This window comes from Equus quagga, chromosome 6, assembly GCF_021613505.1.
Source record: "Equus quagga isolate Etosha38 chromosome 6, UCLA_HA_Equagga_1.0, whole genome shotgun sequence".
In the NCBI taxonomy this organism is placed as follows: Eukaryota; Metazoa; Chordata; class Mammalia; order Perissodactyla; family Equidae; genus Equus; species Equus quagga.
Window position 1 is genome coordinate 108,336,426 of NC_060272.1, and position 8,256 is coordinate 108,344,681.

Here is an 8,256-nt window from a genome sequence, read left to right on the forward strand (position 1 = left end):
GCCCATCATGGCGGCCAGCAGAAAGGAGGTATTCAGTGACTTTTACCCAAGATCAAACAGCCAAAGTGTACTTGCATCAGAACTTCAACCTGAGACTTCTGACTCCCTATTTAGATACCTTTCAACCTGGCTATCTTATTTTCCATGTTTAATTTTCCTTTTTTAAAAATATACTTTCCACCATCAGTGGAAGTGGTCAGTGTTATTTGATTAACATATTCAACTGTGTGGTGGCATTTTGTCACTTATTTGCCTTTTTTTTTTTTTTTTGCTGAGGAAGACTGGCCCTGAGCTAACATCCATGCCCATCTTCCTCTACTTTATATGTGGGATGCCTACCATAGCATGGCTTGCCAAGTGGTGCCATGGGATCTGAACGGGCGAACCGTAGGCTGCCGAAGCAGAACATGCAAACTTAACCACTGCACCACTGGACCGGCCCTAACTTTTTTTTTTCTTTTTAAAGATTAGCACCTGAGCTAACATCTTTTGCCAATCTTTTCTCTTCTTCTCCCCAAAGCCCTCCAGTACATAGTTGTATATTCTAATAGTAGGTTCTTCTGGCTCTGCTTTGTGGGAGGTCACCTCAGCATGGCTAGGCGAATGGGTGTTAGGTCCAAACCCAGGATCCAAACTGGTAAAACCTTGGGCCACCAAAGTGGAGCACCCAAACTTAACCACTCGGCCACAGGGCTGGCCCCCTTGCATGTGTTTTGATAGTCCATAACACACATTATTGGAAGGAATTTGTCCACTTCCTTGTATCAGAAATGACAAGTATGTCAAAAGTTACTTTTCCCTCATTTTATTTATATTTTTTATATTTTATATATTTATTGGATACCTTGAAATATTGTCAAGAAAATTTTGTTTGAATGAGTAAAGTGACTTACAATTAGAAAAGAAAACTAAGTAAGAGCTGAGATTCAGGCGATTTGGGGAAAAAATGGCTAATTTAATTAGAATGCAACAGATTGACTTAAGTCTAAAAAGATTGAGTCATAACTCCACGTCTGCAGAAGAAAACAAGCCAAAAAAAGTAACAATTTCAATATTTGTGCCTCATGCTGGGAAATTGCATGATGGGTAGAGAAATATTAAGCTGGGGTACTCCAGTGGGGGTTGGGACAAGCTTGTCCCAAAACTCCTTCTTCCCTCATACTATCACCCATACAGCCCAGAAACCTCATTTTCTAGCCATTACTTCTTGAATACCATGTATACTGGTATTTAAATGCCAGTATAAAAATGCCATGTATACTGGACTCTGCTAGGCACCATGAAAGCATAAAAAAAACCTCAGCTATGTTCCTTGTCCACATAGAACTTAAAACATACACAATATGTATTAAAACTCCAACTCTGCAGTACACAGTTGCACAAAGGTGAGAGAGATTAGTGTAAGTTTGTCATTAGGGAAAGAAATAGAAGTGAATTCTCTATCCCCATTCCCTAGTATCCATCCTGATCTATTTATATATCCATTCTCAAGGGCATCTTAAACAGGTTCCTTCTGTAGTTCTTAGGCAAAAGGGGGTAAATTCTGTTGTCCCAAATCCCTTGATAGTCAGGGTTTGGGTCAGTTAGAGGACTTAGGAATCTGAGGAATGTATGCAAGAGACAAAAGTGAAAAACCATTTGGGAGAGATAGAATCAATGACCTACTTCCTGTTAAGGTGCTAAGAGAATGAAACACTGGTCCAAGTCCAACTACAGTTCCTAGCCAAGAGGATAGTCCCATAAAAAGAATTCATAAATCACTGCCCAGCATATTAAGAACATAGGTTTGGTTTACAGGCTGTGAAACTTCAGCAAATTATGTAACCTCTCCCAATCTCTGTTTATCCTCTAAAAAATGAGGAGGTACCAAATGTTATAGTTGTCTACATAGTATCCGCCACCACCATCCCTACCTCCTCAAAAAAGAACCTTTGTACTGGGCAGCAACAGGCCCAACTAGAAATACACTCCTTCCGAGACTCCCATGCAGTAGATGTGGTCGCCATTTGACTTTGTTCTGAGAAAAGCTTTTTTAAAGGGCACATACTCAACCGGCATCCCCTTTTTCAGTCTTTCACCCTCTCCCCTTCTTCCTCCCTAGACCGTAGACATGAGGCTGTAGGTAGAACAGCCAACTTCTGACCATGAGATGATGAGCATGGGGACAAGGCCTACTATTAAAAACAGCAATAGGGAAAGATGGAAGAACACTCGTGTTGTGGAGAATATTGGTGTTCTTCCCAAATCCCCTAGGATTCCTTTATCCTGGATCCTTTGATAACATTCTTGATAACATTTCTGTGTGTACCACACACCCACATCACTACCACCATTTTCTGTATACTTTCAACATTCCGCAGCTGTAGCTCTTCTTACAAGGATGGCCTTTGTGATACTGATGCTGCTTTGCCTTCTTGCACAGAGTTGAAAGTTTTTGTGAGTTTACATTCCTCCCACCAGCCTCACAAGGCTTTTGAAAGTCCAGCTCCCTTGTCTTGGGTGGAACAATTCTGTCTTAAATTTCACTCCAAAATTCCCCTACAGGTTCATGCTGAAGCTACCCTCTTTTGGACTTCAGCATGACCTTGCATTCTTGCTTAGATTCCTGTCCATTCCCACCCTGCCCAACTCCCTTAGCAGTTTTTCTTGGGAAAACTCCCTCAGTAAATCACACGCTCATAAATCCCTAAGTCAGAGTCTGCTTCTGTGGAACCTAAGGTAAGACATCAGGTCACATGCGACATTGTTTTGCTACCATACTAGTTTTGTAGTATTAATGCCAGACTTTCTTGTTGAGAAAAATAAATCCATGTCTGCTTAAGCTAGTGTTGGGTTTCTGTTGAACGTGGCTTAAAGCAACTTTATCTACAGAAGAGATGATGGTAACACCTGCTTCTTAGGACACTGACAGGAATTACCTTGCACATTGTGAGTACTCAGTGAATGCTAGCTTAGGAAGACAGGGAAACCTGATTGATTTAACTGAGAAAAAGTTTTCTTAGGTACAATTAGAACATAGAAAGACACAACCAAATCCCTCCAGTATTTCAGGAGAAGTTATCCTGCAAGGAAGAAAGTGGGGGGGAAAATCAGAATGGATGAGATCTGATAGGCATAGAAGTAATCCATCAAGTTCATAGGTATTTATTTGATTACTCAACCTAAAAATAAGTTACATATAGTCTTTCATGTGTATCAAATATTACATTATAAATATAAAAATATATAACAGTAAAAACTAAAGAACGACCCATATTCCTTCACAAGATGATTGGATAAAAGTACAGATGTTCCAAGATATAGGAATAGGATAACTAAAAAATTATGTAATAACTCACTAATATTAAATAGGTCAGAAAAACAGTAAAGAAATCAGTGAAACCAAAAGCTGGATATTAGAGAAAAGTCAATAAAATTCATAAACCTTTAGCCAGACTAATCAAGAAAGAAAAGAGATGATACAAATTACCAATGTTATAATAAGAGAGTTGGCATCATTATAGATTCTAAAGATATTAAAAGGATAAAAAGGGGAATATTATGGAAAATACTTGGCAATTTTAATAAAAATAGACAAAGTCATTGAAAGGCACAAACTATCAAGACTCACTCAAGAAGAAACAGACAATATGAATAGCTTATATACACTTTTAAAAAGTAAATTTGCAGTTTAAAATCTCATTTAAAAAACTCCAGTTTTCACTGGTGAATTCTTCCAAACATTTAAGGAAGAAATAATATCAATTCTAAATAAACTCTATCAAAAAATTGAAGAGGAGTGAGTTATATTGAACTGATTCTATGAGGCAAGCATTACACTGATACCAAAACCAAAGACATTACAAGAAAATTACAGACAAATATATTTCATAAACACAAAAATTCTAAGTAAAATTTCGGTAAATCAAACCCAACAATATTAAAAAAGGATATATAATATATATAAAGGATATGTATAGTAAAATGATATAAAAATACATCATGATCAAGTGGAGTTTATCCCAGGAATGCAAGCTTGGTTTAATAGTCAAAAATCAATCAATGTAATCATCATTTTAACAACTATAATAGAAAAACAGTCTAATCATCTCAATAGATGCAGAGAAAGCACTTGACAAAATCTAACTTCCATTCCTAATAGAAACACTCAACAAAGTAGGGATAGAAAGGAACTTCCTCAATCTGATAAAGAGCTTAGACCAAAGCAAACTTACAGCTAACATCATAATTAATAATGAAAGACTGAACAGAAAAAGACTGAATAAGATCAAGAACAATAAAAGGATATCGACTCTCACCACTCCTTCTCAATATTTTACTGGATGCAATAAGGCAAGACAAAGAAATGAATACATCCACATTGGAAAAGAAACAGTAAAACTGCCTTTGTTTATAAATAACATGATCATCCATGTAGAAAATCTGATGGAATCTACAAAGAAGCGAATAGCACTAATAAATGAGTTTAGCAAGGATGCAGGGTGTTACAAGATCAATACAAAAGTCAATTGTGTTTCTATATAATAACAAAAGATAACTGGAAATTAAAATTTTTAAGTATCATTTATAAAACAATTAGAAATTTAAAAATACTTAGGATAAATATGACAAATATGTGCGAGACCTGTACACTGAAAACTACCAAACACAAATGAGATAAATTAAAGAAGATCTAATGGAGACACATACTTTGTTCATGGTTCACAAGACCCCATATGCTTAAGATGTCCATTCTCCCAAAGTTGATATATAGGTTTGGTGCAATCCCAATCAAAATCCTAAGCTGATTTTTAAATTTATATGGAAATTTAGAGGACTTAGAATAGCCAAAACAATTTTGAAAAAGATGAACAACACTACAGGTCTCTATTACTTGCTTTCAAGACTTACTATAAAGCTACATTTATACAGACATTATGGTATTTCCATAAAGATAGACAAATGCATCAGTGGAACAGCATAGAGAGTTCAGAAATAGACTCAGTCACATATACACAACTTATTATTTACAAAAGCGCAAAGGCAATTCAATGGAAAAAGGATAGTCTTTTGAACAAATGGTGCTGGAGTAGTTGGGTATCCATATACAAACAAAACAAAAAACTGAACTTCAATTCATACCTTGCACCATATATAAAAATTAACTCAAGATGGATCACAGACTAAAAAGTCAAACCTAAAACTACAAATCTTCTGGAAGAAAACTTAGGGGAAAATCTTTGTGACATTGGGTTGGGCAAAGATTTCTTACATATGACATCAAAAACATGATCCATAAAAGAAAAAAACCCCAATAAATTGGAATTCATCAAAATTTTAAAATTCTGCTTTTAGAAAGATACTGTTAAAAGAGTGAAAAGACAAGCCACAAACTGTGAGAAAACATTGGCAAAACACGTATCTGTTAAAGGACTTTTATCCAGAATATGCAAAGAACACTCAAAACTCAACAACAAGTAAACAAAGAACTCAACTTTTTAAATTGGACAAAATATTTGAATAAATACCTCACCAAAGAATATATATAGTTGGGAAATAATCACATGAAAAGAAGCTCACCATAATAAGTCATTAAGGAAATATATGTTAAAACCACAGTGAGAAACTCCTTCACATCCACTAGAATGTCTATAATCAAAGGACAAACAATAACAAGTGTTGGTAAGGATAAAGGGAAACTGGAACCTTTACACATTACTGGTGGGAATGTAAACTTGTACAACTACTTTGAAAAATAGTTTGGTAGTTCCTTAAGAAGTTAAGAATAAATTCACCTTATGCCTCAACAATTCTACTCCTAAGAATCTATCCAAGAGAAATTAAAGATATATCCACATAAAGATGTGTACACAAATGTTTATAGAGGCATTATTCATAATATCCAACAACTGGAAACAACCCAAGTGTCCAACAACTGATGAGCGGATAAACAAGTGTGGTATATATACAACGGAATACTATTCAGCAATAAAAAATAACAAAGTACTGATACCTACTACAACATGCATGAATCTCAAAAACATTATACAAATAAAGAAGCCAGATGCAAAATACTACATATTGTACTATCCCATTTACATGAATATGCAGAAACAGCAAATCTATAGAAACAGAAAGTAGATTAGCAGTTGCTTGGAGCTAAGCGTAGGAGCAGGGGGTGACTATAAATGGATAAAAGGGTCTTTTTGAGGTGAAAGACATTTTCTAAAATTGCATTGTGGTTACATGACTGTAAATTAACTAAAATTCATTGAATTGTACACTTAAAATGAACAAATTGTAAGGTATGTAAAATATACCTCAATAAAGTTGTTTTTTAAAAAATATTTTAAATAACTAAACATACAACCATGATACGATCTAGCCATTCCATTCCTAGGTCTTTACCCAACAGAAATGAAGGCATATTTCCATACAAAGACTTGTACATGAATGTTCATATCTGTTTTGTTTGTAACAGTCAAAAACTGGAAAAAACCCAATTGTCCATCCACTGGTGAATGGATAAACAAACTACGGTGTATCTGTACAATAGATATACAATAGACTAAGTAAAACTGTATGTGAGCAATTATCTGAAGAGCATGTAAACAGCAAAAAGGAGGTGAGAAGTATGGGCATTCTCCAAGATTTGGGCAGTATTTATCCAAAACTCTGGCAAACAAGAAACTGAGTCTCTACAGAGGTATATTCAACAGTGGAGCTATAGCAAGGCCTAGCTGAAATAGGCCTCCAAACCAATGCCCTCCTCCAAAAGTTAATGGAGTAAGTTCACTGGGTAGATGAAGTTACGGACAATTTTCATTTTCATCTTGAGAGCTATTTGTCTTACTTGAATGCATTACAATGAACAAAGATAATGAGAAAAAGAATACTTATTTCCATTTTGAAAAGAAAATCAATTATCTGAAAAGAAAATTAATTAAAACCACAATCAGATACACTTCATACCCACTAGGAAGGATATAATTTAAAAAAAAAAAAAGAAGAAATAACGCATGTTGGTGAGAGTGTGGAGAAATTGGGACCTTCATACATTGCTAGTGAGAAGGTAAAATGGTACAACCAATGTGAAAAATAGTTTGACAGTTCCTCAAAAAGTTAAACATAGAGTTATTTGACAAAAAAAATTCTACTCCTAAGTATAAACCAAAGAGAAATGAAAATATATATTCACACAAAAACATCCATACAAATGTTCATAGCAGCTTTGTATATAATAGCCAAAAAGCGGAATCAACCTAAATGTCCATCAACTGATAATATTCATACACTGGCATGTTATTCAGCCTTAAAAAGGAGTGAAGTACTGATATATGCTACAACATAAATAAAGCTTGAAAACACAGTGCTAAGTGAAACAAGCCAGACAAAAAAGGTCACATATTGTGTGGTTCCATTTATATGAAATATCCAGAAGAAGCAAATCCATAGAGACAGAAAGTACACTAGTGGTTTCCAGTGACAGGGTGGAAGAAGAGAATGAGAAGTGATTGATAACCAGTAAGGGGTTTCATTCTAGGGTGACAAAAATTTTCTGGAGTGAGATAGACAGTGGTGATGGTTGCACACCCTTGTGTATGATAAAACATCTGAACTGTACAGTTTAAAATGGTAAATTTTATGGTAGGTGAATTACACCTCAATTTTTTTAAATGATACTGCTTAGAAGTAGTAAATTGCTAGCATGCCACTGCTAGTGTAAGTGATGGAGTAGTAATTAAATGGAATAGGTATTAAATCTTTATATGAATATGGAAATTAAGGCTCAGAAGGATTAAATACTGAGTCTGTTCCCTTCAGAGCTGGTTTGGTCACTAGGAATAAAAACTTTCTCAAAATTGTTCGACAAAAAACATATTGGTTCACATTCTTGAGAGGGAATCAGATCGCCCCAGTGAATCTACCTATCAAACTGTCCTTGATTGCTGATCTAGTCAGCTGTGGTCATGGGGTCACATTCACTCAGCATAAATATGAACACCTTCACCAATGGAAACAGCAGAGAAGAGGGCAGTAGGCATCCCAGGACTCCCAGAACACATCTCCTATCTTGTGCCAGACACCACAGTCAATGAGCAGTAGAGCCAGGGAATCTCATGAGAAGGAAAAATTGATAGATTTGATGCCTGAAGAATCAAGATTATCTCCTAGATTTTGAGTGTGAGGGACAGGGGAAATGATGCTGTCAGAAACAGAAATGAAGAGGTGAGAAACAGGAATTAGTGGGAAGGAAAAGAAAGAGTTTGTTGGGAC